Genomic DNA, 14,082 nt, shown 5'->3' with positions numbered 1-14,082 from the left:
TTGGGAAAATTGGTTTGTATTTTGGAATTGTTGGCAGGGATTGGGAAAAAAAATCATTTATTACATTTCGTTTAGTTGTTTTCTTAAATTCTGTAATGTAAGCTTTTATTTTTTTCAAATAAAAAACATCAGAAGAAAACTTTTCCTCTGTATCACATTGCAAAATACAATTTCTACTAAACTTGGCTTATACAACCTGTTAAAAACAAATTCTGTGTAAGGGTGGGTTCAGACTGAGGAATTCTCGCGAAATATGTCAGCGGGAATTCCGTCAGCTGTCCACACGTACGGACATGACACTTCTTTCAGCATATAGCGGAATACGCCGGCCCATAGAATGGTGTCTATTGGGCCGGCGGAAAGGCGCCCAGACGTGCTGGTGGACAGCTGACGGAATTCCGCGGAAATTTTCCTGAGTTTAACATCATTAGCCTGGGAATGAGAAGAACGGAAAAACAGTGGTCTGTAAGTCATGCATTAAGTTGTTTATGAAGATTGGTGCCCCCTCCTATTATTACAATCTATGGAGGTTATATGGAGTGTAGCAGAGCTCCTAGAAGGTGGTTGTGCAATTGTTACTGGTGTGTGACTATTTGAATGATTTGTATAGTCACAGCCAAACAGCCCATTCTGAATGTTTTTTTTCTTCTGCTATTATCAAGTGTGACTTTCATTTAAGCATATTTCAGTGAAAATTATGGAACCAATATACAGTATGGGTATGTAAATTACATCAAATTGCTTAGTTTGCCTGCAAAAAAGGAAGAATATTCGTACATCTTAAAGAAATGACAGTCATGGTGCCACAGCTGTTCATAATGCCTTCTCAATTGCTTAAAGGGGCACTAAAGAAAAAAAAAACTTTGCTAGACATTATATTGTTGTCTTATGGCTGTGAATTACAATTCAAATTAAATTATCCCTGTTCCTAGAAGAAAAAATATGCAAAGTATTTTCCGCACCCCTCCTTAGAAAGGCGGCTTTTCCTTCAAGTCAGTGTGGCTTGACACTGATAGAAAGAGATAGCCTTTCTTTTCATCTTTATCATGCTCTCCTCAAGGAGAATTTGGATTGGTTCTCACCACAGTCTTATGACCTCTGTTAGGCAGTATCTGCCCACTTTATGCTGTCAAGTTAATGGATCAGCCCATTATTATCATATACAGTGGGATATCAACCGTAGGTTTGTCACTGCTTATGAGACTTCTCAAATGTAAACAGATATTTGGCAGGGGACCCAAACAACAGAATCAAGGAATTCCAAATGTGGTGCAGTTTATTATTTTGGGTACATTTATTTTAACCCCCAACACTTTAAACTGCTTTTTATCAAAGAAGAATAGCCAAACCCCTTCACGACCACCCCCAATTCAAAAAGAAATATGTAGCCATGACTCTTAGACTTCACCTCTACAACAATAGAAATAATAAGCCTAATCATAAATAATATTTGCATTATATTTTATAGTGATATCATTTCTATTATATTACTTTAGTCAAACAGCCTCCATTTTTTCGAGTGAAGTCAGTTCTATTTATGCACACCTTGATTCAGTCCCAGAAAAACACTCCTTAAAACACACCATTACACTATTTTGCTTGAATATCCGATTTATGAAAGTCAAACATCTGCTCAGTCTCTTTTACTATTGAGTTATTTTCAAATAGAACCTTGCATCTTTTAAATTGTGTGAAGATTGTGCCTTGAAAAAATAGTGTCATGAAGATTCCAACCTTTACTGACAATTGACTTTATTTACTTTTTTTGCCATATTCTCTATATACTACATTAAATTATATCTATATTACAACCCCAATTTCAATAAAGTTGGGACACTGTAAAATGTAAATAAAACAGAATGCATTTTATTCACAATAGCGTATAGAACACATATCAGATGTTGAAAGTAAGGTATAATACCAAAAATTTACAGTGCATTTAAAAAATGGGAGATAGTCTTTTACAAGCAAAGATGGTCACCAATCAGTGAGAAACTACATCTAAATTTTGTTTAATTTAACAATTTTTAGAAAAAAATGTTCCTCAATGTAAAATTGCCATGACTTTTAATTTCCCACCATGTATAATACAAAAATCATCAAATGCAGGGACAAGGCTGACAGTCAATATGGGATGCTTGTAATCCAAGGACCCTCAGAAAGCACTGCATTAAAATCAGACACCCTTGTCACTGCATGGGCTCAGAAATACTTCTAGAAATCATTGTCTGAGAAGACAGTTCACTGTTCAATTCACAAATTAAAGCTAAAGCCGCATCATTCATGCAAAGAATAAGACATATGTCACCATGATTCAGAAATTCCTCTATCTTCTTAGAGCCAAAGCTCATTTAAAATAGACTGAGACAAAATGAAAAATTGTTCTGTGATCAGAGGAATCTAAGTTTTGAAATTCTGGAAACCATGGATGGCATGCTTGTTATTAGCACACAGTTGAAATGCCTGCATCTCTGATGGTATAGGTTAGCATTATTTCCTATGCTGTGTAGAGCCTATACATCTAAAAAGGTGAACAGTGGTGAACAGTATATAGAGGTTTTAGAATATTGAAAGTTCTTATCCAGACAATAGTGAACCACATACTGTATCCATCACTGCATGGCTTTGTGGAAGAACAATTTGGGTGTTGGATTGGCCTGACTACAGGTCAGACCTTTCAGTAATAGGGTACAAACACACACAACGTATCCACAGCGGATTTCCTGCTACCGCAGTGCACCATTGGGCTGGCTGCAGGGAGACCCCGAAGCAAGATGGAGCGGGGACCCGGTACAGTATCTTCTCAGGCCACGGGGGTTAATGGCGCAAAGTTTGACATACTCGCAGTGGGATGACCAAGTTTGTCAGACCATTGAAGTGCATGGGCAAGCTGTGAATCCGCTGCGAATACATTGTGTGTGTTTGTACCCATAGAAAACATTTTGTCCACCATGAGACAAAAAATCTAGCAAAGACATTACAGGACTGTTAAACAGCTAGAATTCTACATCTGACAAGAATGGGGCAACACTCTTCTTCTCAAACTCCAGCAAATGGTCTCCTTACTTTCCAAATGTTTACAAAGTGTTACAAAGTGACAGGAACACAATTGTAGACATAACCCTGCCCCAACTTTATATATACTGTATATATTGCTGCCATCAGGTTATAAATGAGTACATTCTTTATGGCATGGTAAAATGTTTCCAATTTTATCATCTGCCATATTTTTAATTGTTAATTAAATTTGAAATCTGTGTCCATTATATTTGCAAATCATTGCATTGCGTCTCTAATTTCCAGTTTACAGGGCATCCCAACCCTTATGGAATATGGAATTGTATATTTTACCCTGAAAAGAGGCAAGGTTCAATATTTTCAAATATTCCCATGAAGTAGTTCAGTTACATTGGATGTATATAACCTACATAATGATTAACAAAACAATATTGTACAAAAATATGTATTTTATTTATAAATCTACTCGATTAATAAAATACACAATATACTTCACTAGGTACTATGCACAGATACATAGAAAAATAGCCAGGGGCGCACACTTGGTTGCAGGGGCTTAGCATCAATATTATTGCAAAAACGTATGTATATAAATATTATGCAAAAATGAGGCTAGCAGTAATCACAAAGGCAAACTGGTTATATATGGAGGAATCTTTTAATCACAATAGGGTAAGCTTCGTCAGTTTACATAAAAAATGTAGTGGGAACATAGCCTAAGCTGAACATATATATGTTATTAACATTTTTCAATTAGCAATATATATTCTCTAACATATATTTACAACAAAATATACTGTATAGAAATAAAATTTGAGGTTTTAGCAAAATTATGGATTAGTCTTGTAGCAATTCATACAAAAACTTAAAAAAATATATGGGCCCATATTGCTTCACTGTTTGGCTTAGTTTTTATGCACAGGCATACCAGGATTTTTCTCTGACATTATCATGAATTTGTGAAATAAATGGGTGCCATATGACAGATAAATTCTTCCCTAGAGGCCTCGCTTGCAGGAAAGAATATGGTGATGTACTGTGGAATTATACAGCAGCACGCAAATTGTTTATAGCTCCATAGCCTTTTGGGGTGCACAGTGTGTATAAGACCTTTCATAGAGTGATGTGGTAATCAGATGAAATTGTAATGTATATGCAACCATTGACTTTTCTACTTATACTGTATAAATTCACCAAACTGCCTGCTGCTATGTGAATGTTTGATAAGAGAAAAGTAGGCTTCAGAAGATCAACTGATGACAAGGTGAATAACTCTACAGGAGACGAGAAAAGTGTGAATCTGTAATGGGGAAAACCAATCTTTTAGAAAGACACATCTGTCAAGCTATAAAATAATGAGAAATGGAATTAGAAAGTTGATAATTCTTTAGAAGACAAATTTCTAGGTAATTGAGAAAAGGTTAGTTAGTTTGGACTAAAAAGAAAATATAAGGTTGCTGTTTATAAATATAAATGCACTTATGGAATTCCATGAAGCATTATATTGAATTATATGAAACAGTAATTATCATCCATAACAGCATTTATCACTCCTTACTTGAACATTTGTTATTTTGATGCAATGATTTGTACTTGCTGGAGAAACATTGGAGTCTACCACTTAAGTTGGCTATGGTATATGCAGATTTCTATTATTTTACTTAATTCAATTAATGTTTTCATTAATCAGGCAATAAGAGATATATATATATATATATATATATATATATATATATTTTTTTTTTTTTTTTTTTTTTCCAAAATAAACTTTGGTGCAATATGTTTTCTCTCTCTCATAATATAAAGGCATTACGTCTACGGAATTGATGGGTGCCATAACATCCAACCTGTTCCTTTCCAATATATTCATGTTTGGATTAAATATTTTATTGTTCTGGTTTGTTTTGCTTGAAATTCCCACAATAATTGCATACTAATTGTTTCCTGAGAGAGTTTCTGCATCTAGCAGTCACATTACACTAAATAATTTCATGGCAACACTTAATCATGCCGCCTAATGAAATGCAACTCCCATGTTTACCAATTATCTTTGCTAGGAAAGTAATTATGAACACTATGTATAGTCATTGATATTGGGATGACAAAGAAATCAGCCATAAAAATTTTCTTTTGACTGACAACCAAAACAAACATGTAAATGAAGTAAGTCTTTTAACCCTTTCATGACACCGCCCAAAATGGCGTAAAGGACCAGGGGAATTTTTATTCTTGCATTTCATTTGTTCCTCCTCGCATTCTAAGAGCTATAGCACTTTCCTTTTTCTACCTGAAGGGCCTTGTAAGGGCTTGTTTTTTTTTCAAGAACAATTGTACTTTGTAATAGCGCATTTCAATCTAACATAATATGTTAGATGGAACCCCAAAAATATTATTTATAAAAATAGGTGAAATTGCGGTTGCAATTTTGTAACTTTACAGTAAAAGTGACATGATACTGTTATTTTATAGGTCAGTTTACAAAGAATTTCTAATTTTTCATTTTTTTGGTTGCAAATAATTATTATTAAAATGGCCCTGTTGTGACTCTTACAACAGCATAGCATTGATCAGTGTTATCAGCGTTCTGCACATGGAGTCTGCCTGTGAACCTACTGAAGGAGAAATCCTGGAGTAGGGACAGTGAGGATTTTAGCTGATTGTAGCCAGGCTACTACAATACACAGCACAGCATATAGCTCTTAATAGACAGTGAATAGGCCGGCAACCAGCACATCAGTTCTTTATGCTCATAGACAGACAGGTAGCTGCTGTTTATTGTGAAAAATAGGCTTCACTGGATCAATGCACCTACATTCTAATTCTTGCAGGACAAGTTGAGAGATTGATCTTGAAGTAGGGACAGTAAGGATTTTCACATATTTTTAGACAGACAAGACGCCAAATACCCTTGTTAGGGCTACTACACAGCACAGCATATAGCTCAGTCCATACTGTGCATAGACTACCAGCACATCAGACTACCAGCACATCACTACTTAGAGAGACAGTTTATAATTCTCCTGTATACACCTGTGTTGGTCCATTTCGTGTTACATTCAAATTGTCACAGGGCACCTTGCACTCTGTGTTCCATTTAAAAAAAAGAGACTCTGTTAAGTACTGACTGCTGACATACATAATACTTTATAAACATACTGTATACCCCAGTGTTGGCTTAGTTGAGTTCCTGTTAGATAAAAATTGTTGCAGGACAGTTTATTGCACTCTACGCAAGGTTGAAAAAAAAAAAACTCTGGGTCATGTCCAGGCTGCTCCCATACGTGAAAGCTTATAATTGTACAGAATAATCTTTTATTTTTTTTTAGCCATTTTCTGTTACATTTTATGTGTAGAGGGGCAAGTTTTGGTGCTCTGTGCTAATTTAAAATAACTCTGTGTCACATCCATACGTGAAAGCTTATAATTGTTCAGAATATTTCTTTTTTTTGTTACACTCTAATTTTGGCATGAGTTTTTTTTTACCAAAGGATTGATGAGTGATGGATGAGTGCTGTCTCCCTGTTCTGCAGCACTGACCCCTTCCCCATCTCCAACTTCAAAACATTATTTTTCCAAATAAATATTTAGATAGTAAGGACGGCACTCACACTTACAGCGTCTTACCGTGAAACTGTGGTCACCCATTTCCTTTCTCCCCTGCTACTCAAATGTCCAATAAAGCCATATTTTTTTACTGTAAAGTTGGTGAGTACAATCCTTACTATTTTTTTTTGTTAAAAAAAGAGAGAAAAAGTGTCCTCTTTTTCTTTTTAAAATGACAACCGTTATTAGAGATGAGCAAACTTTTCAAAAAGGCTTGATTTGAACAGAAGCAAAATGATAACTACAAGGCCTTGAGAAAGTATTTTGCCCCTTTGAAATTTTTTTTTAACCTTTTGCCAAATTTCAGGCTTCAAACATAAAGATATGAAATTGTGAATTTTCTGTGAAGGATCAACAAGGCGGACTCAATCATGAAATGGAACAAAATTTATTGGATATTTTAAACTTTTTCAACAAATAAAAAACTGCGAAGTAGGGAGTGCAATATTATTCGGCCCCTGGAAAGCAAACTCCTTCCAAAAGTGTGATGAGATCTCTGAAAGATCCAATGTTGTCCTAAATGACTAATGAGAAATATAATCCAGCAGTGTGTAATCAAGTCTCTGTATAAATGTACCTGCTCTGTGAGAGTCTCCGGGTTCTGTTTAAAGCACAGAGAGCATCATGAAGACCAAGGAACACACTAGGCAGGTCCGAAATACTGTTGTGGAGAAGTATAAAGCCAAATTTGGATAAAAAAATTATTTCCTAAGCTTTAAACATCTCAAGGAGCACTGTGCAAGTGATCATTTTAAAACGGAAGGAGTATCAGACCACTGCAAATCTTCCAGGACCCGGCCATCCCTCTAGACTTTCATCTCAAACAAGGAGAAGACTGATCAGAGATGCAGCCAAGAGGCCCATAATCACTCTGGATGAACTTCAGAGATTTACAGGTGAAGTGGGAGAGTCTGTTTATAGGACAACAATCAGCCGTACACTGCACAAATCTAGCCTTTATGGAAGAGTGAAAGCCATTTCTCAAAGATATCTATAAAAAGTCTTGCTTAAAGTTTTCCACAAACCACCTGGGAGACACACCAAACATGTTTGGCATAAAAGCACCAAGCTCATCACCCTCAACACGCCATCCCCACTGTCAAACATGGTTGTGGCAGCATCTTGGTTTGGGCCTGCTTTTCTTCAGCAGGGACAGGGAAGATAGTTAAAACTGATGGGAAGATGGATCAGTGGCATAAAATTAAGTTTTCTTTTTTGACAGCAGTGGACGTTAGTGGATCAGCAGCGTATACTTACATTATCTCCCAGGACTACTATCAGTAGTGGACGTTGGTGGATCAATGACGTATACTTACGTTTTCTCTATAGACACCAGTAGACACTGAAAGATCAGTGGCATAAAATTATACATTCTTTAAGGACAGCAGTGGACACTTCAAAGTGGCAGCACTATGAGGGGAAATCTATTGTCCCAGAGGGACCTAAAACAACAGTCAACTGGAAGTGGCAGCACCAGCTGTCCTAAAAACTCTGAAAAAAAAGTTACACCGCCATTTTGCAAAAGGTTCTATCGAACCAAGCCAAAAGTTCAGTTTGTTTTAGAACAAAACTTTTGGTGAAAGTTGAAACAAACCAGGGTTCCTCTGGTTCGGTTTGCTCTTCTCTATCCGTTATTGACATATATCGGATGCATCAAAGTCAATGGAAAGACAGCCACCCAATGCACACAGTGTATTAAAAATCAAAATAATGATCATGACAATAATTCAGGGATTTTTTTGCTATCAAAGCACAGTATTTTTTAGTTGCTCACACACTTTTTTTTCATCGTACTTTCAATGTTTTTACTTCAAAATTCAATGGACTTTTCTTTTTTCAATACACGCAAAAGGCAATCATTCCACCTGAACTAGAATAATGTACTAACAGCAGTTTTTATAATGATGGGTGTCCAAAGCGTGAAATGACTGACACCATTTTGAACTCAAAATTACAGATGGCTTTAAAAAAAAAAAATAAATGGTAAGGAAAAAATTTTCATGTGAACATAGCCATGCAGTGCATTATTAGGGCGGGTTGACACTACGAAATTCTCGCGGACAATGTCCGTGGAGTTCCGTGAGCTGTCCGCCCGCACGGGCACATGCTTTTCTGCCGGCTCCATAGACACCATTCTATGGGCCACGCGTATTCCGCAATCCGCTAAAAGAAGTGACATGACACTTCTTTCAGCGTATATCGGAATACGCCGGCCCATAGAATGTTGTCTATGGGGCCGGCGGAAAGGCGCCCAGATGTGCGGGCGGACAGCTGACGGAATTCCGCGGACATTGTCCGCGAGAATTCCGTAGTGTGAACCCGCCCTTATATTGAAAATGTGGCTGTATGTTTACCTAAAAAATAAGGCTGTATTTTGGTATTACTTTATTGTGTCTGTCTTTTTTTTTTCCCCGCCATTGTTTTAAGTATTAATGCTGAAGGTATTAGCTAACTGTGAAGCACCTATTGGTTGTCAACCTCAGATATCCAAAAGCCTTTATAGTGCAGTCAGATATCTTCAAATCTCAATCATATAGGGGTAAAAGGATTGGAGACTTGGAGACATTTGACTATGTTATGGCTCAGATTGAGAAATCACTCTGTTTTATCTTGTTTGAGCACTGTGTCATGGCATTGTGCCACTAGGGAACGTTGCCACTAGGCTATGTTACCACTATGGTAACGTGCCAACCTATATAGGGATAAGACAGTTATTTATTGGTAACGATGGCCACTTATAGTGATCATGATCAATATTAACAGACACCTTTACCAGCTATGATACCTTAGTTGGAACATATCCCAACTCTATTTATTTAGTTAGAGCTGAATTTATGTAAGACATTGTTGGCATATTCCTCAATCTCAGACTCATCCTTTTCTACTGTAACCCCCCCCCCCCATCTATTCCTGTACACTCCTGCTTTTTTCAGGATACAGTGGTACCTTGGTTTAGGAGTAACTTGGATTAAGAGCACTGTACTCTGACCCAGAAAGTCTCCCTCACCTTCCAGATCATGGCAGATCTACTGGGGTTGGGGATTGTTTCAGGGGACAGGACTGTGGGGTAATCTCTTTATAGCTGTAACCTCTCTTTCCCTGGACAGGGAATTCTGCATTTATATGTCCACATATGTTCTGCTTTATACAAAAATTTCTGTCACTGTCCTACTGCACAGCTCCATTCTCACTCACTGATTGGTCCATGCTGAACACACGCCCCTTCTCCACTGCTGTCATGTGACCACACAGACCTCTGACAGCAGCCTTGCTTCCCTATTCTGGATTGTTGTTCTATACTATTGCATTATAGGGACCTGCAGCTCCATCCTGTATCTACAAACTGCTGCTTTTTTCAGGTTTATGCACTTCCAGTAATTTATAATATTACATATCCAGCTGTCTCCAAATGTTTGTTTCATTTGTTTTACATGTCATTCAGAATAAAAAAAAAAACATTATTTTGGGGTGTGGGACCAATTGTCTACATTTCAATGATTTCTTATGGCAAAGTTTCCTTTAAGTGGTTTAAGTGTGGATTTGGGTTACAAGCATGGTAACGGAACGAATTATGCTCATAATCTTAGGTACCACTGTATTACCTACACAGCACAAACTCTTTTATACAAAGGACAAGTTTTTCTCTATGAATGCGCATTAAATGCCCTTACATAGTAGTTTTAAAGTGATCACTGCAAGTGATTGAATAAATGTTGCTAAAATCAGCACAGTACAAAGCTGCTTTCACAACAATCTGGACCTTGTTTTAAAAATTGGCACATCACTGTTTTCAATTTATACTGCTTCAAGTGAGCAATGTCAGGGACAAAATCTGCTGCAGTACTGGATAAGGTGACTTCTAAAGTTCTAGGTGCATAGTGTGAATGACTCAAAATAATGCCAGAACTTTGAGAAATGCTTGATCATATTAAATGGCAGCACAAGAGGAAAACTGTCTACTTCAAAAGGTTTGACCCAAAAGTCCTCTTCTTATAGTAATAGTAAAATAATGAAAATCTAGGCAGCATTAGACGGGAATCACTTCTCTGCTGTTTCTCCAGCGTCATTAACACTGCACCTCTGGAATAAAAACAGTTTTTTCCTGAATACCAGCCCCAGTGACAGACAGACCCCGGAACCAGGAATGCATTGAGGAACAAAACAGAATGGTAACTGTTATTTGGGGAATACCCCTTTAAGTTAAATAGGCAACTAAAGGCAGTCTAGTAAAATAAGTTCACATTCAGATTTTGCAAACTTGTTGCAGATCTTAAGATCAGATTCTATTATGAAAACCTACAGGCAAATTAATGCTTTATTTTGCTTTTTTTTTCCTATTCTGATCACTGAAGGCAAGAAATTCCTCATATATATTGATATACTTGGTTCTTTGCAGAAAAAGCTAATGTTACTATAAAATAGTATGTATATCAATAGCTCTGAAAACCTTTCTGCACTCAAGTTTCACGAGAAAGTCTAAAGTAGATCAACAGTGCACAGCTTTTACTAACTCATGGGCCTAACTGCTACCAAATTGTTTGATAAAAGATGCCTAACTGACTATATTTGATTGTAAGATTTCAGTCTAGCTCCCTTTGTTAGATAGAGGCTAACTTCCAGGGGGGGCAGAGGGATACTAAGTGGGCTTGTCTGCTATATGAGAATCCAGGAAAAAACCTCACTAGGATGTGAGGGGGTATAAGTATTATTTGGGTCTATATAATACACTGGGGTACAAAGTGACCACTGTTAGTGTGGAGCATTACATATGGAGACGTTGTATAGAGGTGAGAATGGTACTGGATCAGATAGTCATTTTGTCTGGCAGATTGTGCGGAGATGAGTTGTGGAAGGGAAAAAAATTTATGACAGCTTAAAGGTAATCCTCTTTAATTTCCCTATACACTTTTCTATGCCACAACGTTTTCATATAACTAAATAAGACTGCCAGCAAGCGGAGTTATCTTCTCTCTACACATAACTGATTTTCACTGCCATCAATCAGGCAGTTCCTCCTTCTTGCTCCCTCTCTGCATTCTCTATGTCACAAACATAAACAAAGATGTGGTTGATTACATTTCTCTGTATGTTAAAATTAAACATACTGAAATGGAAATAGTAAAACACATAGAAAAATGCAGTTTTATGATAATAAGATCTTAGTTTGTTTGGGTTGACCACAGGTATCACAAGCAATCTTTTTAAGGGTTAAAAGAATTTCAAAAATTTATGAGGAAAATTAGAAATGTTTGTTTTTCGGATTTGTTATATGTCCTCTTTAAGTGCTTTCCACTGTACTTAAAAACTGCAGTCTAAAATGAATATGTTTAATGTTATTTACAACATTAAAAAATCAGCTAAGAACATTCTTTGTTGAACAAATCCTCAAATAATAGTCTGCCAGTCAGGCAACCATCTGGTAAAAGTGTTTGACAGGATAATTAATTTAGCAATATCTGAAAAACCAACAAGCTTATGAAGCCAACATAAAAAGTGCAGTAGGTTTGCATATTTTGTTTATTTTCCATTAATTATATAGAAGAAAATGTAGTCTCTTTCCAATGAAAGTATGCCTTATTGTTGAGAAAAATCATTGGCAACACATTACAGGAAAAAAAAACAATACAAAATGCTTAAAAGGGTAATTACTTTGATTAATTGTATAATGAAACATAGAAACAAAAATATCTAGTACTCACGTAATTTAAAGATATGTGAGGTACAGACTCCAAAATCTCCAGGGTCTTGTGATATTCTGGCATTTACTATCATGTACTGGGACAGGCAAACCAGGTTATAGCACTGATTAACCCCTTAAGGTCAAAGCCAATTTTCGTTTTTTGCGCTTTTGCTTTTTCCATTTTATGTTTAAAAGTCCATAGCGCTTGCATTTTTTTCACCTAGAGACTTATATGAGCACTTATTTTTTGTGAAACCAATTTTACTTTGCAATGACAGGCATTATTTTTCCATAAAATATGCTGCGAAACCGGAAAAAAAAAATCATTTGCGCTGTCAAATTGAAAAAAAACAACTATTTGTTTTGATTTCAGGGAGTTTTGCATTTATGCCGTTTGCCTATGGTAAAACTGACTTGTTATGCATGTTCCTCAAGTTGTTATGATTACAACGATATATAACATGTATAACTTTTATATTATGTGATGGCTTTTAAAAAATTCAAACCATTGTTAACCATATGTTCCTTAAAATCGCTCTATTCCCAGGCTTATAGCGCTTTTATCCTTTGGTCTATGGGGCTGTGTGAGGTGTCATTTTTTGCACCATGATGTGTTCTTTCTATCGGTACCTAGATTACGCATATATGACTTTTTGATCACTTTTTATTAAATTTTTTCTGGATTTGATGCGCCCAAAAATTTGTGGTGGGGAGATCATCACACTGGTCATGCTACGTTTTAGAGGTGTATCCTCTTTTCTCTAGCGTAGAAAGGAGGCTATAGCTCTAAAATGTAGCATGACCACCGTAGCTACTGGCTTCCTGGACTGCACAGAAGTCTCTGTCTTAGAAAACATAGACACAAGGACTTTCGAGCATTCCCGTAGGGCATGAAGACAGAGCCTCCTTAAATGTGTTTTCAATCGTGTATGTGTGTTCACATATAAAGGTTTGAAAAAGATTGAGAAATGTTATTGCTTACATGACTGTGCAATTGTCTATTTGCCGTGTCATTCATTGTTGCTATAGTATATGATTGCAATCATGGTATTGCTCATAGAAGTGCCCTGAGGAAGGGTAATAAAAAAAAAATGAGAGAAAACCTTTTATTCTTAAATAAGAATAAATACATCCCATAATAAAAGTTTGCATCACCTCCATTTTACTATTGTTTTAAATAAAAATAAAAAAAAAATAAAAAAATCACATTCCTGATTTTGTACGGTAAACAGTGTAAGATGACAATCTGAAAAAAATGCAAAATTTTTGTCACATCTAAAGACGAGCAGAGCAGCCGAAAATTCGTTTTACGACATTTGTGAATTTTGGGTCGGATTTGGGAAAATTCGCAAATCGGACGCAAAAGAATCTCATTAAAACAGCAAAAGTATGGTAGTGGGACTTTCTGGTCAGCCTGGACTATATGGTCAGCCAAGCACTGTGCAGGAATTTACCATAGTAGGTGTAAATGTGGTTGTGTGTATATGTTGCATTTATGAGTGGGTTTTCCATGCGCCAATTTCATCAAAATGGCACACAGACCTCATAGATTTGAATCCACTGAGAATCTAATGAATTTTATTGCTACACAAAAATTCTCTCACTCTCATGATTAAACATTAATGGCCTATGCTAAAGATAAATTCTGAAAAGGAAATGTCAATGTACATCTTTTTTAACTGAACCCTTTACAGTGATAGATTTCCCTTTGGTGTGGTTTTATCCCTTTATTCTTTAAGGGTATATTCACACGAACGGGCTCGCAGCGAGATTGCGAGCCC

The sequence above is a fragment of the Dendropsophus ebraccatus genome, chromosome 5 (assembly GCF_027789765.1).
Source record: "Dendropsophus ebraccatus isolate aDenEbr1 chromosome 5, aDenEbr1.pat, whole genome shotgun sequence".
NCBI classification, from domain to species: domain Eukaryota; kingdom Metazoa; phylum Chordata; class Amphibia; order Anura; family Hylidae; genus Dendropsophus; species Dendropsophus ebraccatus.
Note: the sequence above shows the minus strand (reverse complement) of the source record.